This window comes from Cyrtonyx montezumae, unplaced genomic scaffold (assembly GCF_038088225.1).
Source record: "Cyrtonyx montezumae isolate F1298 unplaced genomic scaffold, pur_monq_1.0 scaffold_3, whole genome shotgun sequence".
Taxonomy (NCBI): domain Eukaryota; kingdom Metazoa; phylum Chordata; class Aves; order Galliformes; family Odontophoridae; genus Cyrtonyx; species Cyrtonyx montezumae.
Genome location: NW_027072034.1, coordinates 12556136 through 12574673, shown reverse-complemented (window position 1 = coordinate 12574673; position 18538 = coordinate 12556136).

Here is an 18538-nt window from a genome sequence, read left to right as displayed (position 1 = left end):
CGGTGGCAATGGGTTTTGGTTGCAAGTTTAAAGAGAGAGGCTATGGGAGCCAAATTTTGGTGGTCAGTGAGAATTTTGCCCTTGTGGGGCAGACAGCTCTAGGACAAAAACAATTTCTTCGGCACAATGGTTGAGGTGCATGCTGTGGAATCACATCCCTTAACAACCTTTGCATCTTTGCAAAGTGGACAAAGTTACAACCTTTATACACACAGAGACCTAAAGGCGATTAATACAGCTGGATCTGCTCAGTAGTTGGGTCAGAAACAACAAAACCACAGAATGGCTGAGGATGGAAAGGACCTCTGGGCCCACCTGGCCCAGCCCATCCCCCACAGAGCCACCTCAAGCAGAGTGCTCAGGTCCATGTGCAGGCAGATGATCTCCAACGAGGAGACCCCACAGCCTCTCAGGGTAGCACGTGCTGATGCTCAGTCCCCTGCACGGCACAGAAGTGTTTCCTGATGTTCAGAACAGTACCAACTGCTTCACATCTCTACCTGCCTGCTTCAGCCATTAAAAACTGTTTCCCTCACTGAGGTTTTGACCCAGTCTGTAGCTGGCCACATTTTTTTCTTCACTCAGAGGTATTTTCTCTGAGAGGCCCTGAATAGCAGCAGTAGCCACTACCCTTCCTGTTGAAGCATACTAATGGAGGCATTTACTGCCTCACATATTTGTCTTAGCAAAAATATATAGCCCATAATAACTCGGGCTGCCACTTATGGAGGAATGAATAACCAGATTTAGCAGGTAAGCTCAAATATGTCAATATATTATATCCTCTGTGTTTTTGCTTGTATCTTTGCACAACCTCTCTCACAGATGCACTGTGCCCTTTCCTGGTTATCTTCCTCCTTCACTGGGGATATTGATCTATAAAATCTCCTTGTAAAATGTTTCCAATGAATTCTTCTTTTTCTGGGGTAACTTCTCTATGCGTGTGCTTTTGGGCCCATACAGAGTATTAATAGACAGAAACTAACAATAAAGCCCAAAAACGACTGCAAAAGCAAACACTGAAACCAAGACGCTCACAAAACTCTATAGATCTCCACCAAGCTCTGGTTGCTGTTTAATCTTTATATACAGGTACGTCTCAAGGTTATCTGCTCCTGTCATGTTCGCTGGAAGCTTTTGTGATTTGTCATCCACTCAACTTCTTATCAGCCAAAGGTATTTCCCCTTGTAACATTTATTATGGGCTCCCCTCTGTGTTCCTTACCCATGCCGTGTCGTCAAGGAACGTTGAAATGCAGTCTGTAAGGAGTTATTAAATTTCCCCCTCCTGTGACCAATGGGATCATAAATGTGATATGCACAGTGTAACATAGGCAGCACCACAAACGGGGAGCTCTGCCACCGCTCCCTGCTCTGAATACAGAGTGAGAGCAAGGGAATTAGCAGCTCTAGGGCAGCGTTTTTCTGTCTCCTTCCAGCAGGCTCTGACTGGTCAGGAGTGTAACTAAATACATTCACACTGTGAATATGTGTAGAAAAGAAACTACTGTGAACTGCAAAAATAAAATAGCCATTGTGGCACTAAAACACAGGCAGTTTGCTCCTTTGGGTTTGATTTTCAGGTAGCAGTTCCATTACCCATTCCACCAGAGCTGGCATGGTCACTTTTCCATGCCATATGATTTCATTTTAACGGAGGTGACTCCAGCCTTTGCTGATAGGTACAACCGTATGTTGCCACATCTGAGGAACTAGCAAGTTTGGGAGAAGAGGGGTCCAAAACTGCTGCATTGCCACGATGGGATGGAGTCTGTCTCTGCGTGGCCAAGGCAGGAGCAGCAGTGGATGTTCTGGGAAACAGTTTCTGTCTCTAAAGTCTGATGGAAATATGGTGGCTGCTGCAGGACACTGGCTGCATTTGCTCCACAGCTTCATCCAGCACATACAGCTCCTGTAATTCCCATTTGTTCTTAAGTACAGGCAGTGCCCACACTGACGCCAGAGGTCAGGCAGGTGGCACATACAGGCATGCAAGTATAAATATTCATACATGGGTACATACATACACACGAGCGTGCACAAGCATGGGTGCACTGGTCCCCTCACTGGATGCTTTGGTCACCTCAACAAGCACATATCTCTAAGCACAAGGAGAACTAATGACAATATCTTCGGAGTTAGGTGACCACGTTGATGTAAAACCCGTGGAGGGACTTTGAAGATCAGATCGTAGATCCAAATGGCCAAGGGAAGGACACGAAAGCCCAGCCTCTTATGTCTAACACCACGTCTGAGCTGATTTTTCAAGGGGTGCCCTGAAGGCACTCCCCAGACCCAACCTGTTGCCATTTTCCACACAGATACCATGAACCCAACCTGAGCCTGGACTACAAAGTCCATCTGATGAGACTGCCTGGACACCTGAGGAGGGTCCTCAGGCCATAGGGACAGGCTAGTGTTATCCTGTGCTGCCACCATCACACACACCATGAGCAGAGGTGGATAAGGGAGGCACAGAGCCCTGGGGGTCAGCAGGGACACAAAGCAGAGGTTTCTCCCACCAGAGAGGAGTAAGGAGCTTCAACTATTGTGGTAACTTGTCATTATCTGTGAAACTGATCTCTGCACATGCAAACTGGCAACATGGCTGCTTGAGTTGGATGGTTAAGTATGCAATCTGCTTATGAGGTGCGTTCCCCCCAAAACTGGGGAAAAGCCAGCATTTCTGCTAGTCTTTTTGGTTCTGTATATTTATTTATTTACATCATTTCTACCAGCTGGGGCTTTTCAGCTTAACTGAGAGTAAACTCTGAGCTTCCTCGGATGCTACAGACATGCCAAGAGGGGAATGCTGCACAGGCTTTAGAGCAAATAAAACAGCAAAAGGAAAGCAGTTTGTCATGACGAGCGGAGGGAGGAGAACACAGGGCCCAGGCCGTTCTCCTTCCTTAGAGCTGCTTTGTTTCCCGTTTTGTTTGACATCTATAATCAAAGCCTCAGCACTCTTGCTTCAGTTATAATAACTTTGCTTTGGTTATTACATGAGGCTTTGCAGATGAACACAACAACACGAGTTTTTAGCCTCCGGCACTGACCACTCCCAGACGAGATGCTTGTTCCTGTACCACAGTACGTGTGCTTCTGCAAGTTTCGTTTATCACAAAGCAGCAGTACAGACACAAGAAAAGTACAGCAGGAGCCAGGGGCTCAGGATGAGGTTTGGCACACAGTACATCAACAGCAGAAAAGGCTTATTCCTTGGGCTTTCATCACTAACAACAGCTGGGAAGATGAATGTAACTCAGTCTCAGTTACTGCAAATTAAAATAAATGAGTAATTTGCCAAGTGTGGGACAGAAGTGCTACATCCACAGGTTTCTTTTTGTGAGAAATACTAATGTGACCCTTTGAGACCATCAGCTTTAGTTTGATTTGCTTTGATAACCATGTACCCGTAAACTTTATGGAGGCTTTGGGGCTCAAAATATTTTTTATTCCATTTCTGATTCAGGCTGCTGCTCATAGATTGAAAGACTGCACCTTCAGCACAGCAGGGCCCGGATGCCATCCCTGGTCCCAAAGGCATGGCATGTAGGCTGACTCATATTCACACACTTGGTGCCAGCCCCCATTAGAGCAGACTGAACAGGAGTACGCTCATCCAGGGTTCAGAAGAGCCCCATGTGCTATGCAGTACTGTCACCATCAAAGAGGTAACTATTATTTTCTGCATGTTTTCCTGTTCTCAGGGGTCTGGGTCAGGGCCAGGGCTCTGCTGTGGGTCGCTGCGGTCCTGGATTTCCAACTGCAGGAGAAGGAATGCTGTATGAGCTCTGAGGTGAACTGTCAGAAGGTGGAAAGCCTGTGGGGATAGTGTCAGTGGGTGATAGAGAAGCCAAGATCCATGTTCTACCACAGGTGCTCTTCTGCATGAGCCATGAGCCATCCCGGCTGGGAGGGCTCTCCAGAGGCCAGAATCATGCCTTCCTGGAAAGAGATCCCACTGGGGAAAGTTGAAGCAGATGAGAGAGGGAGCTAACCCTTCTTCCTGACTTCTGCAGTCAGACACAATTTCACATTCACAGCGTGGTTGAAGTTGGAAGGGACCTCTGGGTCCACCTGACCCAGTCCCTGCTCCAGCAAGGCCACCCATAGCAGGATGCCCAGGCAGTGATTGAAGATCTCCAAGCAGGAGACTCCTCAGCCTCTCTGGGCAATTTGTGCCAGTGCTCTGTCACCTGCCCACCAAAGGAATGTTTCTGATGACTCTAGGGAGTCCTTCGTCAGTGGTGACTGAAGGCTTACCCTTGCCCAATATCTACTTTGGAGTTTGATTGGATTTATTTATTTTTCCTCAACATCCAATGACTTAACATACTGAATTCGGAGTTGTTTGCCTGACTTCATGCCAGAACCAAAGGCCATAAAATGTATCTTATTTATAAAGTGTAACCTATGCCATGTGTCTTAGTAGCACACATACCGTGCTGACTCCAGGGGCATCTTCATGAGGCACCAACACCTTAGTTCACAAAGGACCTGGATGGGAAGTACTTAATAATTGTCATGTAATGTGTTTAGTTATGACAGTAATAATATACTGCTTGATGCTTTTACACATAGGATGAACACAGGATGCAGAACTCAGGGATTCTCAGCATCCTTTCACAAACAGCCACATTACTCACAACCACAAACAGCACAACCAGATAATGCAAGTCACCAATTCCTGCCTGGGGAAGCAAGGCTCCCACTGCTTGTCAGCCAAGCTGACAAGTGCTCTGGTCTTTGTGTGGGCACAATGTGACAGATTCAGGTAGGCCTATTTGGGGTTGTCACCCTTATCTCCCGCCTGGCACAGGGTAGGACAGAATAAACATCTGGGGGAGAAGAAAGAGGTAATAGTAGAATGGAGAAGTGGTAAAGTATGTGTAGAAGAACAAAGAGCTAAGATAGAAGGGAGAAAGAATGACAAAGAATGGGCTGAAGGGATATAAGGCACTATCAATAACCCTGGAGCTGGGATGAGAATGCAGTATGATTAGGTAGCAATCCTATGAGTCATGGTTAGAGGAAAGAGGATCATGGCAGTGCTGTCTCAAATATAGTCAGGTTATGAACCATTGAATCAGATGATGCCACCTGTGCTTCTTCGCACCTTCATTTGTATGTGCTACATAAAGGTTTACAGGAATGCCTTTATGAGTTTTGTAGGAATTATTGACTCTGGTGTATTTCTTCTCTTCTGAAATATGTTTTTCTGGCCCCATGACTCAAATTAAACAAATACAGATAGACATATTTTAAAAATTGTGTAATTTTATCTAAAGCATCAATATCAAGTTTACATCTAGCTTTGTTACAAAAAAAAAAAAAAAGCAAGCATTCTGCATCCCATGTGTATTCTAGGTCTTCTCATTCTCTTGTAGTGTAAAAGCACTATTTTGAGTCTTGGGAAGCAAGATCATAAGTCACAGGCTTGAAGATTCAAGTCAATGTGAAGGAAATACTGGTAGTGACATTCATTTCTGTTCATGAGAGGTGTTTTAGGTTTCTGAGGAATTTGGGAGTTTGGCTAACTCTAGAAAAGCCTGTATGAAATGACTTCAGGTCAAAAAGAATGGTGTCATGTCTTTTTTGTTTAGTTGGTTGGTTTTGTTCTGATTTGTTGTTTGTTATTTTTTATTGAGGGGGCAGAGGAGACTGTGCTAGTCCCTTTTTAAGTAGGACCATCCATCTCAGATAGTTCAAGTCAACTCTAAGGAAACCCATTGTGTGTCTGCCTAAAAATATCGAGCTTTTGTTGTTATCACTGCCAGCAGAAATGGTGGATGTTGACAAGTACATATTCACATATTCATATTCCAAGACTCATTTGGGATCTGAAAACATTCACAGGTTTATTAAGTATGCATTGAAATGTCCTGGATGGATAAGGAGAGCTCATTCAACAAATGTATTTTTCAAAATAAATTTTTTTGTGGTAAAAAACTGTTGACCAATGTTCATCTTAATGTGAACAAGTATTTTATATAGCACAAGACTTGCAAAAAAAATGGGATGGCAAAAAAATTCAACCTAATTCTGCAACCTTTTCTTCCTCTCATAAACATTCTCTCTACACAAGGGGCAAAGATGCCACAGATCACACCTGCAGGACTGAGCAGTATCTGCATCATCATTTATTCTGTGTTCCCATGAAGAGTTACAGTTTCTTATATCAGATGTACAACAATAGAATTTATGACAAAAAGAAAAGCAGTGGCTCCAGTGCTTGATTGTAGCATGAGCTTAAACTCTGGTGGATGTGTGTGCTTAACCACAACACCAGTGACATGTCAGCAGATTATGGACTGGAAAACAGAGCGATTAAGTTATTTTGGCACTGCGTTTCTCATAACAAAAAAAAAGTCTGAAGAAAGGGAGTTACAAATATGTGTTTTACACTGGAGGCCCATTAGCCTCTTTTGGTTGGAGAAACCGCTTTGCAGCCCCCACCTGCAGTATTGTGTGTGAGGGATTTGTTTTATGCTCTGTTAATCACAACAAACAGACCTCCCGAGTAGCGATGTGCATTCTTACGTAAAGATAATTTTGGGGCTGAGTAGACTAGAAATTCAAATTTGGTCATAATTATTGGAAGGTCACCTAGGAATTCTGGAGCAGTTTGTTTATCCCGATTCCAGCCTGCTAGATCCAAGAAAATACACTTTAATTTGATCCAGGTGACTCTCCCTTAAATATAATCTTGTCCTAATTGGTGCCACCTTGACCTCTACTTGTGAAGTCTATTTTGTGGTCTACAAGTCTAACTTTAAGTGCTCAAACGCACATTTTTCCATCTGACTCTCCATTATTTCATTATGACAACAACACACTTCATAGCAGACACTCTACGTGTGCATGAAATGAAATGAAGGTTTAGAAACAAGACAGTGTCTAAGCAGGTTGGCAGTGGCTTCCTTGGACTGCTGGCCACAACGGGCATGTAATTCAGACCCAACTTTGTTATCACAACTTTTGAGAACTCTTGGATCAAGAAATCAGGGATTCATATGCACTGCTCTCTGGTGCTTCCTAGCTGCTTCTACAGATCATGGAGAGTGATCTAGTGTTAAGCAGGATGGCTGGTGCACCAAGTGGATCTGGCATTACAAATCCTCTCCATTCAAACACCCAAGTCTGCCAACCAGGGGTAGCAGGAACCAAAGTGAACACTGCTTGGTCTCCCACAGAGAGGTCTCAATGTCTGATTCATGTGGCCATGGAGCAGGCTGCACACACCAATGAGCTCCAGTTTATGCCCCACTGGTGCGCTTCCCTTCTTGAGGTGACCCTTTTGCCCTGGTAGCCCTATAGCAGACTTTAGATAGCTTGAGCAGAGCAATTTCCATAAGGTCTTAACCTCTGTTAATTTTTTCATGTTTGCATTTCTCTAATGATGGGATTAACAGGAAGGCTGAGTTGCTTTTACAAAGTGGTGGACTGAAGAGAATAAAGAACCACAGCTCAAAGCAGTGCATCAGATGCCCTCCACTTGGCATCAGGGCTTTTAATCTGATGTGGCATTTCAAGCTGATGAAAAGATGGTGCTGAATTTCCATTTCTGACAGCAGCAGAGAAACAGAAGCTCCATTATTTCACTGAAAGCTACAGTTTCCATTCTGAGAAGGAGCAGAGGAGTTAAGTAGCCCATATTACAGGCGATAGCTAAAAGAGAGCTTGTCATATTCCATCAGTTGCCGTTGGTAGGAGATTTTCTGTGAAACGTGGTACAAAAAATGGACTAAACCACTGACATGTATTAATAAGCTAATGATATTAAATCTTGGCTCCAATGCTGGCTGCTGCTTTAGAGGATCTGAAAACTTGAAGTTCTTGAATTATGTACCAAACCCTTGCCACCAATTCATCTGGCAACGTTTACAAATGTCATATCAATACTTTGCCAGCTAAGAACAAAGTGAAAATGCTGACAGGTCCCAACAAGCCTCAAATAGGTAGAAATTGGATAGAAATCCATGCTGAGTGCTTAAAACAGGTACAATCTGGTTTGAGCTGTAAGTTGGCGTGTCAGGTACTTTACACAAGCAGGAGGTTTGAAAGTTTTCAGATAAATGATATGAAAACCAGTACTATTAACAAAACTACACCATTGGCATAAGGAAGCCAAGCACTGCTGATAGAATACACATACTCCTTGTCAAGAAATCAGGCAGTGTATTTTGTATGTGGCGCTTGAACAACATCTACTTTTTGCATGTTAAAAGGCAGATATTTGGCCTTCTTTCAAAGCCACAGCTTCCAGAGCCATGTGACACTGTGAGGCTCAGCCTTAAACAAGAGCAGGAGCTTATCATTCTCAGAGCAGCAGAGAAAATTTAAAATTGGAATTATCCAAGAACAGTGAAAGTAAAGAGAAGGAACACATTTTTACAATGTCATTATTTTTTAAGCCAAGTCCAAACTTGGAACACTAACATGAAGACTTTTTGAATTATTTTGATAATGATACCTGACACTTCGGACCAAGCTGAGTAGTCAGTATCATAATGTACTCTCTTACAGTGAAGATTTTCCAGTGAAGATCACTGTCCAGAAGCTGCATGCAATTTCTGAAGCAAAATCTGCTTTGCACTGATGGTGTGATATTCGATTCCTTACGTGCCACCTTGAGACATCGGGGTGGAATGTTATTTGAGAAAACCAAGAGCTGAGTGACAGAAATGGATGTGGAGAAATTTATCAGTGAGACCTGTTAAACTACCTAAAAAGAGTTTAAGAGATTTTAAGGTCATGGAACATAGGTCTACTTAGCAATGGTGATGCAGAAGGCAGCACTGAGGACCCTGTCTGTCAGAGTGTGTTTAAAGGATTTTGTTTAGAGACCAGACAGCATTTTATGGATGTGTGCTGTGATATGAGTTGAATTTCTTGGTACCCGGAAACTCACCTCTGCCAGGCATCACTACGTCCCATGACTGCTGCTGTTGGTTTAGGAAAAATTGGTCACTATTTCACACAGCAGTGCTCAGATTAGCTCCCCAAACCCACAGAGACATGCTGACCTCATGTGACTGCAGTACTAAATGAGGGCCTGGTGCCAGAGGAGGTCGTTTGTATGTCCCTTTTGGAGAAAAAGTAGGAAGCTAATACAGGCAATTGGTTCTGGTTTGTTCCTTGTGCTGGGTCCATTGCAGCCATATGATTATGCTATAGTGACCCACTGTCTGCTGTAGGACTCCTTTAGCTGAGCTGAAACAATTTACAGACTATTGTTGAATGCATCAGATACACACATTTTTTTCCATTTGTTTTACATTTGGTAGGGTGAGGGGAAATGGCCACAAACTGAAGCAGAGGAAGTTCCGTGCAAATGTGCATGGGAACTTCTTCCCAGTGCAGTGACGGAGCAGTGGCACAGCTGCACAGAGAGGTGGTGGAGTCTCCTTCTCCGGAGATGTTCCAGACCCACCTGGACGCCTACCTGTGCAACCTGGGCTAGGGAACTGCTTTGGCAGGGGGTTGGACTCAATGATCTCTAGAGGTCCCTTCCAACCCCTACAGTTCTGTGATTCTGTGAACTGACCACAGTCTTCAAAGAATGTTATCTGCACAGAAGAACATAATTAGATAGGTAGCTGTATGGTTCCCTGTTTAAGTGATGAATTTTCAAAGGAGTTGAAATTTACCTGGCTGCTATTTCCTTTCAGAGTAGCTTTGGATTTCATGGTACTGTGCCAAGAAAGATTTGTGCCCTTAACTACCAACAGTGTCAGCAAACTACCGGCAACAACACGTATTAGCGTCTTCATCACAGCAAGGATTTATGATGTCAACACTAACTCCATCAGGGACATTATATCCTTATAATTCATGGATGACTCTTGTACACATGAAAGGGATGGCCACGCGCCAGCTAACAAAGAACAGTTTTATTACTTACCTCAGCCATGATAATTTGCTTAAATAATAAAAATACGCTGGTGCGACAAGGAAAAATCAACGCACTGATAAACACAAAGGAGAAAAGCTGGAAAGTACTGAGCAGTATATTAAATATCCATCTTTTTGGCAGCATCATTTTCAGTTTCTGATATTTTAAACAGATTGAAGCTTTAATCAATATTTACATTTCATTCAGTCAAGAGGAACATAGCATCATTATTTGAATTTAATGTAATAACCGAAAGAATAGCAGTACTGTAGGGCAGGAAAAACAGTGAACAGGCAGCAAGAAAAGGTGTTAAAAGGATCTTCCAGAAGTCTAATTTCATACTGAAAGGAAGGTAAGCAAAATCAGCGTTGAAAGGAATAGGTACAAACAGGTCCCCAGTGCAGACTTCCAGATTCTTCACTGCTCATATCAGACTTGTTTTTCCTTTGAGTTTTTCTCAGTGAAAGATCCACAAAGATGCAAGTAAATAAAATTAATTAAAAAAATGGGATTTCTTTTCCCATGAAAAAGTCAATATTATCATCACTGCTGTTTTGAGCATTTTTGCAAAAGCAGATTTTTGTTTCAAAAAATGCAACTTATTTTCCTGGAAATTATCATTTTCTGTATGGAAAAAGTGACAAGACACCTTGTGGCCTCTGTAACTGGAGAGCTTGGATGAGCTGAACATGGTGAAGAATGTTACTCATGCACCCCATTTTCCTTCTTGCTGAACTGTCTCACAGACCTCCTGGCATTTGCAAATGGTGGGAATTGTATTTCTCGTAACGCACTTGGCCCACAGAAAAGAATTGCAGACATACAGAAGCAGCCCTCTTGGGATATACAAGCTGAATGTTTTTAAGTACCTGTTACTTTACCAAAATACACTTCTCTCCAGCCCCCCCCCAAAAGGCTTTTCCCCTCTTTCTCTACTCTCTGCTCTGAAAATCTCCTATAGAATGAACAAGTGAACAAACAAACAGTCAAAACTGCTTATCACTAGAAGTCGGTCTCAATGAAACGTTGCCAGTCAATTCAAATGAATGTGTTTTTGATAAACTGAATGTTTGCAAAAATAAAATAAAATAAAATAAAATAAAATAAAATAAAATAAAATAAAATAAAATAAAATAAAATAAAATAAAATAAAATAAAATAAAATAAAATAAAATAAAATAAAATAAAATAAAATAAAATAAAATAAAATAAAATAAAATAAAATAAAATAAAATAAAATAAATAAAATAAAATAAAATAAAATAATAAACAACCATAGAGAATGAACATTAAACAAAGACATTTGCAATTTTAACCCATCCCTCATTTAATGAATGGTAGAAGGGACTCTACAGTCAAACAGCTTTGCTTTTCAAAACATCGCTTAGAGGGATGAGGAAAGGGAGAAGGGACAGGGAAGCTTGATGTAAGAAATCATCTATACAAGCTACAAAGGCTGCCAGACAAAATATTAGTCTTCTGTTAAATTATACAGTGTGATATGGAAACGCTCGCATTCCTTTTAGTTTCTGAAATGTAATGAAAAAGGAAAATAGTGGCAAAGAAACTAAACCTCAAATGCCAAAGTCAGGGATGGCATTCTCCACTCGAAGGTAATTCCTCTGCTTAGAGCAGCTCTCTGGTAGTGCCAAAGGACAGTGAGCCCCAGTGATTTCACCACCACTGTTCTACAGCCCATGAATCAGAGACATTGTATTGCCGCCAGGAAAAAGGAACCCGTTGAAAGAGATGTACTCTGTAACTGTGGCACTCATCAAGAGGGTTACAAATTTTAACCACATTAGTGAGTAAAGTAAAGCAAAGCAAACTGTCAATGTAAGCACGTAAAGGGGAAAAATCCAGAGAGAGACGAACTACTGCCGTGATGATATTTCCATGCTTATGTGAGACCGGAGAACAGTGCACACCTTGTTGTATGACTTCTGAGAGCAGTTACAGTTTGCGATCCTTACTTTCTGGAAGATGTTTACTGGCATAGATCATGTTGTTAATGGTAAGAAAGGCTATCTATACTTATTGCATTAAGGGTAATGTGTAGCCAGCCCAGACGCTTTTAGTTTCTTATCCAAAACTTGTGAAGTGCATTTTCTCCTGCAACTTCTATTAGCCAGCCAGAAATATTAGTACAATTACTCTACAACATGTCATGTGTTATCTGGAATACCTGAGTCACTTTGTACTCTGCATACTTCCAGTTCTTTTAGTGTTCAGGCTGAATGTTATCATGTTAAGATGTTGCTACAGGGATTTACTACTATAAATATTTTTCTTATGACTCTTTCCCAGTTCTTGTTTGACAGTGATAAAAACCAAACTGACATGTGTCCATTGTGTGGTAATGCACTTAATCCACGCTTTGTCTCTTGAGTTTTATAATCTATAGGCTGTGTTGCATAAAGGAATGGCTTTACAGTACTTCAGTCTTTATAAAGCAAACATTGATGGATTAAGGGTGCATTTCTCTACTGATACATGTTGGCACACCTCATTCTAATTTCCATTGCACAGGTCAAGATGGAATTCTGCTCGGTAAGAGCATGTAGGTGTACTGGTGCAGGCAAAATATGTATATCTGCTCTGCATCCCAAGGGTTACCTGAGGCCATCCTACAGCCAAATCCATTACTGATGGGCTGGAAGGCCATCAGACAAATGTTTGAGTAAGTGGAGACTTTTCTTCAGAGAATTTCAATGCTTTATGAGTTCAGGTATGTCCAGTATGCTATAAATATGTTACGAGGAGGTCAGAGTGGAGGGAGGTCGGGCCAAGCATATCTGGACAGACTTCTGACAGGTTGCATATAAGGAGTCCAGACTGGCAGGAGATGAGATTGTAGCTAGAAATGCATCAACAGCATCCCTTGGCCAAAGAACGCTGAGCACACACCTATGACTAAAAAAAAAAAGCATGGCACTTCTATTTAAATTTGCAGGCTAGCGCTGAGTATGACTTATTACTCATTTGAGCTACTGTGTGAAAATGCATGTGCTTACAAATAACCCTCCCCAAAAATCTGGCTTGTGTCAATCAACCCATTGTTAAGACTGTTTTGGATCCAAAACTGTCATGAGTCTGTTATTTGGATTTGGTTCAGATGTGGTCAGAAATGTAAGTGGATGATTACTGCAGTTGGAAGTACAGTTTCTAAATGATCATCCATCAACATGGCTAAATCCAACTGAGTCATCTCGTGTGCACATTTTGAATCCAATCGACTCCCTTTCCCATGTTTCAAGGATAATACATTCAAGCCTAAAGCACTCTTCTGTTACGAGATTTTCAAGAAGCCCCACAGTTTATGTAGTGCATAAATTAAAATTGCGGTCTATAACAGGTCAGTTGAAGCAACAAACAAAAAAGGCAACAACTTCCTCATAACCCACTGTGAGTAAAGAGGGTGGAGTCCACGTAAAAGGTGGACGTGCTTTGTAGAGCTTTTCAGCAATCTATTCAGGAATCATCTACAGGCAAGATCAAACCTGCTGATATACAGGCCAAACGGTTCAGACCCATGACACATGCTGTACAGAGAGATTATTGCAGCAGAACAGCTATGATCTCATGATCACTGAGCAGATGGGCTGCTTTGCCTCCATGTAGATCTCTTCCTAGCCCTATGTGGACTAGAAGATCTGCACACTCTGTTTCGGGTTGTGAGTCAAGGGAACTGCAAGTCTGTTGACTAAAACAGGGTGATGAGAAAGTCTGAAACTTGATCTCCAAATGGCCTTATAGAGTGATGACGGCCACATGAGCCAGAGACCGGCTGATCAAAACTGTTCTCTGCTACCAGCACTCTTTCAGCGAGCCTTGGAGACAAGTGGAAGGAAATCTGGGTAGGGTGTTGTGGAGGACAGTTAGTTGCTACCTTATCTCTTCCTTTTCTTGGAAACACATCTATACCTGTGTTTTCCCATGTTCAGCAAGGGACTGAAGGCCCACCTCTTTGCTCAGGCCCGCAGCCAACTTCCCTCTCTGATAAAAATAACTAATGGAGAATGTGGAGTTCTTGGCAGTTTTGCAGCAAACTGGCAGAAGTTTTTAGTTGTTCTCTCAAAGCTGAAGTACTTCAGCTGTTCACAAGGCATTTGTTTCTCAAGTCAGGGAATGGCATTTATTTTTACTTGAAATTTTTTTATTACCTCAGTTACTTGGAATAAACAAAAACAAATAAAAGAAGACAGCGTAAGGACGCTCTTCATTGCAGAGGAATGCCAGTGATACCAGTAGTGTCTGCCTGTTGTCTGCTGCTATGCCTCTTTCAGTTCAGCCACATCCCTCAGCAAGTCTAGGCAGCTCTGGGACAGCTCTGAGTCCTAGAGAACACAAAGAGCTTCTGTAACACCATGGCACAGAGTTTGCAGGTCTTCATTCTCAAATACAGACCAATGAGATGTGTTATTTGCTTACAATAACTTGATTAACAGTGGAAATGGTGGCATACATGTCTCCTTGGGACTAGCACTAAGCAGCGAGAACTGTTACATGGGGAGGAGAGGAGGAGAGACAGTGATAATTTCTTTTTAAATTTCCTTCATCTTAATAAAGCAACAAATTCTGGAGAAAGGTTTATATGTATGTTCCCACACCTCCACACATTTGTTTAATGAAGACAGCATGCTATAGTCAGCATCTATTCCACTCCTCCTTCCCCAGTCTTTCTCTGTGAAATGACCAGAGGAGTATTTGAATTTTTAGTACTTCAGCATCCAATTTCATTCACAGAAGTATCACTTCTTTCATGCAGGGAGGCTGCCTTAAAGACAGTTATGCAGTCTGTTTGCACTGGACCAGATGTTTGGCCTACTTTTAATTTCAAGTTTAATGATAAAAGCCTACTTTGAATAGAGAATTGCAGCTCACAATGAGCAGAACTCTAGTTGCTCTTTAGTATTATAAGGTCCTTCTTTATTGGTGACCCTTTGCATAACTGAAAATGAAGTATATCTTTCTTTATAAGGGAGGCTCTGTATTGTTTGAAAGTAATCTCCTCAAGATCATTTCCAATATCTGCTTGATTGTAACATTCTATTTAAACAAACTAGCAAGCCTGTCAGAAATGGTACTTACTGCAGAGCAAGAGGCTTTTGACCTTCTGTATAATTATTCCCGCTCACCCTTGGAAGTCTGCATTGCTCTGAACTGAATTTGTGGCATTGTGTCATGCAAAAAGGAGCGGAATTGTATCCATTAGTAAATTTGAACTGGAACAAACAGTAAATGTCAAGACTCTTAATTGCGCCTTCTATAATGGGTTCCAAGCTTACTAAGAAACAATCAAAAGCTATTAGTTATGACTAGGTAAACATTTTGAGGACATTTTTGTGCCAGAAGACTCTTCACTTCTATTTGATGGTCTTTGTACATGACTTAATGTAAAGTTATGAAAGAGTAGATCTGTTTGTGATAAAATTAGTGTGGGGAACTTTATGAACATCCTAAATACTCACAATTTCAGTTTTAACTGTAAATCTTCCTGCACTGCTATGTATTATAGTAAAGTTTTTCTTCTTTTCCTTTTCTTTTTTTTTCTTTTTCTTCTTTTTTAATATTAAAAGAGCTGTGATGTCACCTTACTCATAAGTATCCATCTTTTTCCTGTTAGTTTTTCCCTACTCAGTAGTATGTAGTTGACCATGGAAGTGGTCTTCCTGTTTATATGAAATCAGTGATGGACAATCTGCAGCTTTATTTGCTAGAATAACAGTTTTCCCAAAGCTACACGGCAGCCTTATCAAAGATTTTGTCAAGAAGAACTTAATAAAATTTTCTTCTAAGGAAATCTCTTACCCAACCAATATTTGACTGAAAGCTGGGCAGAGGGCAAAGACAGTAGCTGCTTGCAACAACACCTCAAAAATCACTGTTATCTGACCAATCCTAATACAAGGTTATCCAAGACCAAGTACCTGTTCAGAGATGAAGTACTTCTGCAGCTACACTGGTAAAGATACAATGCTTCTGTAGCCAGCAGCACAAAAGGGAACAACGTGTTTAACATCAGATCTGGGTCAGATCTAAGCTCACATAACCACATAGGCATTTAAGATGTGATGAGTGGAATCAGCTTCCAGAAGTAGAAAGACTTGAAGTAAGTCCAGATTAAAACTTCAAATCTTATCAGTGAAGTCCTAATTCTGCTACCATCACCCATAATCTCATTTAAATGATCAGAAAAAGCAAATATTGGGCTACGTGTGCATCTGGGGTACTTCAGGTGTAATATTCTCTGACATATAGCAATGGGCAGCAGAAGACATCAAGACAAAACCAACCAAATAACCAAGCAAAAAATAAAAACAGTCCTGAGATAAGTCATTTTACTGACAAGTAATTAAATAGCATGAGAAGCACTGAGTAGTGTTACAGCCAGATACTGAAGTACAGGATCAGATAGTGAACATCTGACCTAAAGTTCCTGATTTTATTGTGCCCTGTATCTCTGAAGTCACAGGAAAACCCAAAAGGAGACACAGGTTTTAGGGATGTAAACAAAATATAGACTGTCTTAATCTGTGCTTAAGTGCTTTAATGTCCATCATTCTAAAGACCCTTTCATTCAGTGCTCTTAACAACCGCCTCTTGTTAACCAGGAAATGAATTTACACTGATTAACCTTTAGAAAATTATGCAGATTTTAGAAGTTTGGTGTAAAATCATTAAGAGACAGTTGCTTGCAACAGGCTCCTTTTCTCCACAGATGGAAGCACGTGTTAAAGCTATGCACTTTATTGACGCAGGAACTGCTAAATTAGAGATGGTGCTGTTGACAGGGACTGTGTTTGAGAAAGAGGATGCTCTTAAGAATGTAGTAAAATAGAAATGAGAAACATTCTGGAAGAAATCCGGAAAACAAGTTCTTCACATGTAGTTTTGAAAGACATTGCCCAAACTAAAATATCAAAGGTAGATGACAGTCAAGAACATTTTTTTTTTTTTACATTTTATATATATTCACTTCCATTCAGTCTTGAATAATAGTGTCATAGCAAAATGGAATGTGTACTCAAGAGGAAATCACTAGAAGAAATACTTCAAAAGATGCTACCGGTGTTTGTTATGTTGTTTCTTCAAAAAAATAATTGTGGTTGTGGGATTATTGATGTGAAGAGGTGAATTTTAAGTAGAGAGGAGAAAGGATGAAAGATAACCACAGTAAAGGAGAAGGGATAGTTACCTTTGTGCCATTACAAAAGTGAGAAGACACTGATAAACAGAAATAATGTGAGATGTTGGCAGTAATTACCTATTTCTTTTTCCAGAAAGCAACTTTGCCCTATTGATTCTTCTGCCACTGCCTATCTAACATACTTTTGTACTGTTCCAGTGTTGTGCAGCATCTCTCTTTTGAGGAGGTGCTGCATTAGTGTGGGATCCATCTGCCCTAATCTAGGTAGCTGGGCTGCTTTAGGCACACAGATGTTTGGTACTGGATAATCTAATCCTAACACTACCATCAGCTTCCTGGGTTTGTGTCTGGTAAGTGACTAAATTCAGGTGCTCTGTGATACTCATACACCCATGGCAGCAGTTGCAGCACACATATCTGTAACAATATATGTCTCTAAATCAAGATAATACATGTTACTGGTGGAAAGCCATTACATTATTTGTGGGCAAGCAAAGTATCATGAGCAGCGTGAAACAAAAGCAGCAGAACAGTATGAAAAGCATCATGGCCATACATGGTGTCCCTGACCCTTAGGCTGCTGGATAAGAGTGAGATAGGATTTCCATTGAGAACAGGGTCCTTTTCGTAGGTCCTTGAGGTTTCATGAGTACAGACAAGCCAGGAGGGACTATCATAGAGGTCTTTTCCAACCTAAATGTTTCTATGATTCTATGACTAGTGGAAATAAGGGCAGTTGTATATTTAGCTCAGTAAAATTGTCTGGTGAAATCCAGTTTTCAAAGTCATAGCCAGGATGAGTAAATTGTGAAGGACAGGTGTCTTTACAGTAACATGGACACTACTGTTCTTTTGGGTATCTATACCACCTAATGCTTGGCTGGATCTCAGCTACTGCCACGTGCATTGGACTCTACTTCACAATTATCTGTTGTTTTAGGGTTTTGTACTTTCCCAGTAGAAGCTAGCGTCTATCTTCCTCATCCCCGATTCCAGATCTCCTTCAAAGCATGCTTAAATCCATTTTGAGAAATAACATGATTATTGGCAATAGATCTATTATATGGTAATAGATTCAACCTTCATTAAAATCCTGTCAGTGAGATGATACCATTTCTGGACTGGCAGTGCATTTGAGTACACCCTGGAGAGTGATGAAACAATGCCCTGCTTGCTCCTCTACCTCTATGGACCATGAAAAACAGCAGCCATTGTGGGGATAGTAGTTAAGGAAAAGCTTCATGGAGGCTCGAGGGACTTGGAAAAACAGAAGAGAAGTGAGCTCCAGCAGACTGTATACGACGGCTGCAGCTCCCAGTGCCAGAAGAGTCCCTAGGTACTATGAATGCGGTAAACTGTTTTCAACCACATCTTTACTCAAACATGGTTGATCCCAAAAGGGAGGACAAGTGACCACAGATGGACTGTGTTGTATTAATTTTCAGAACATAGGATTTACTATGACAGAAAATGCAGAGAATGCAACAGAA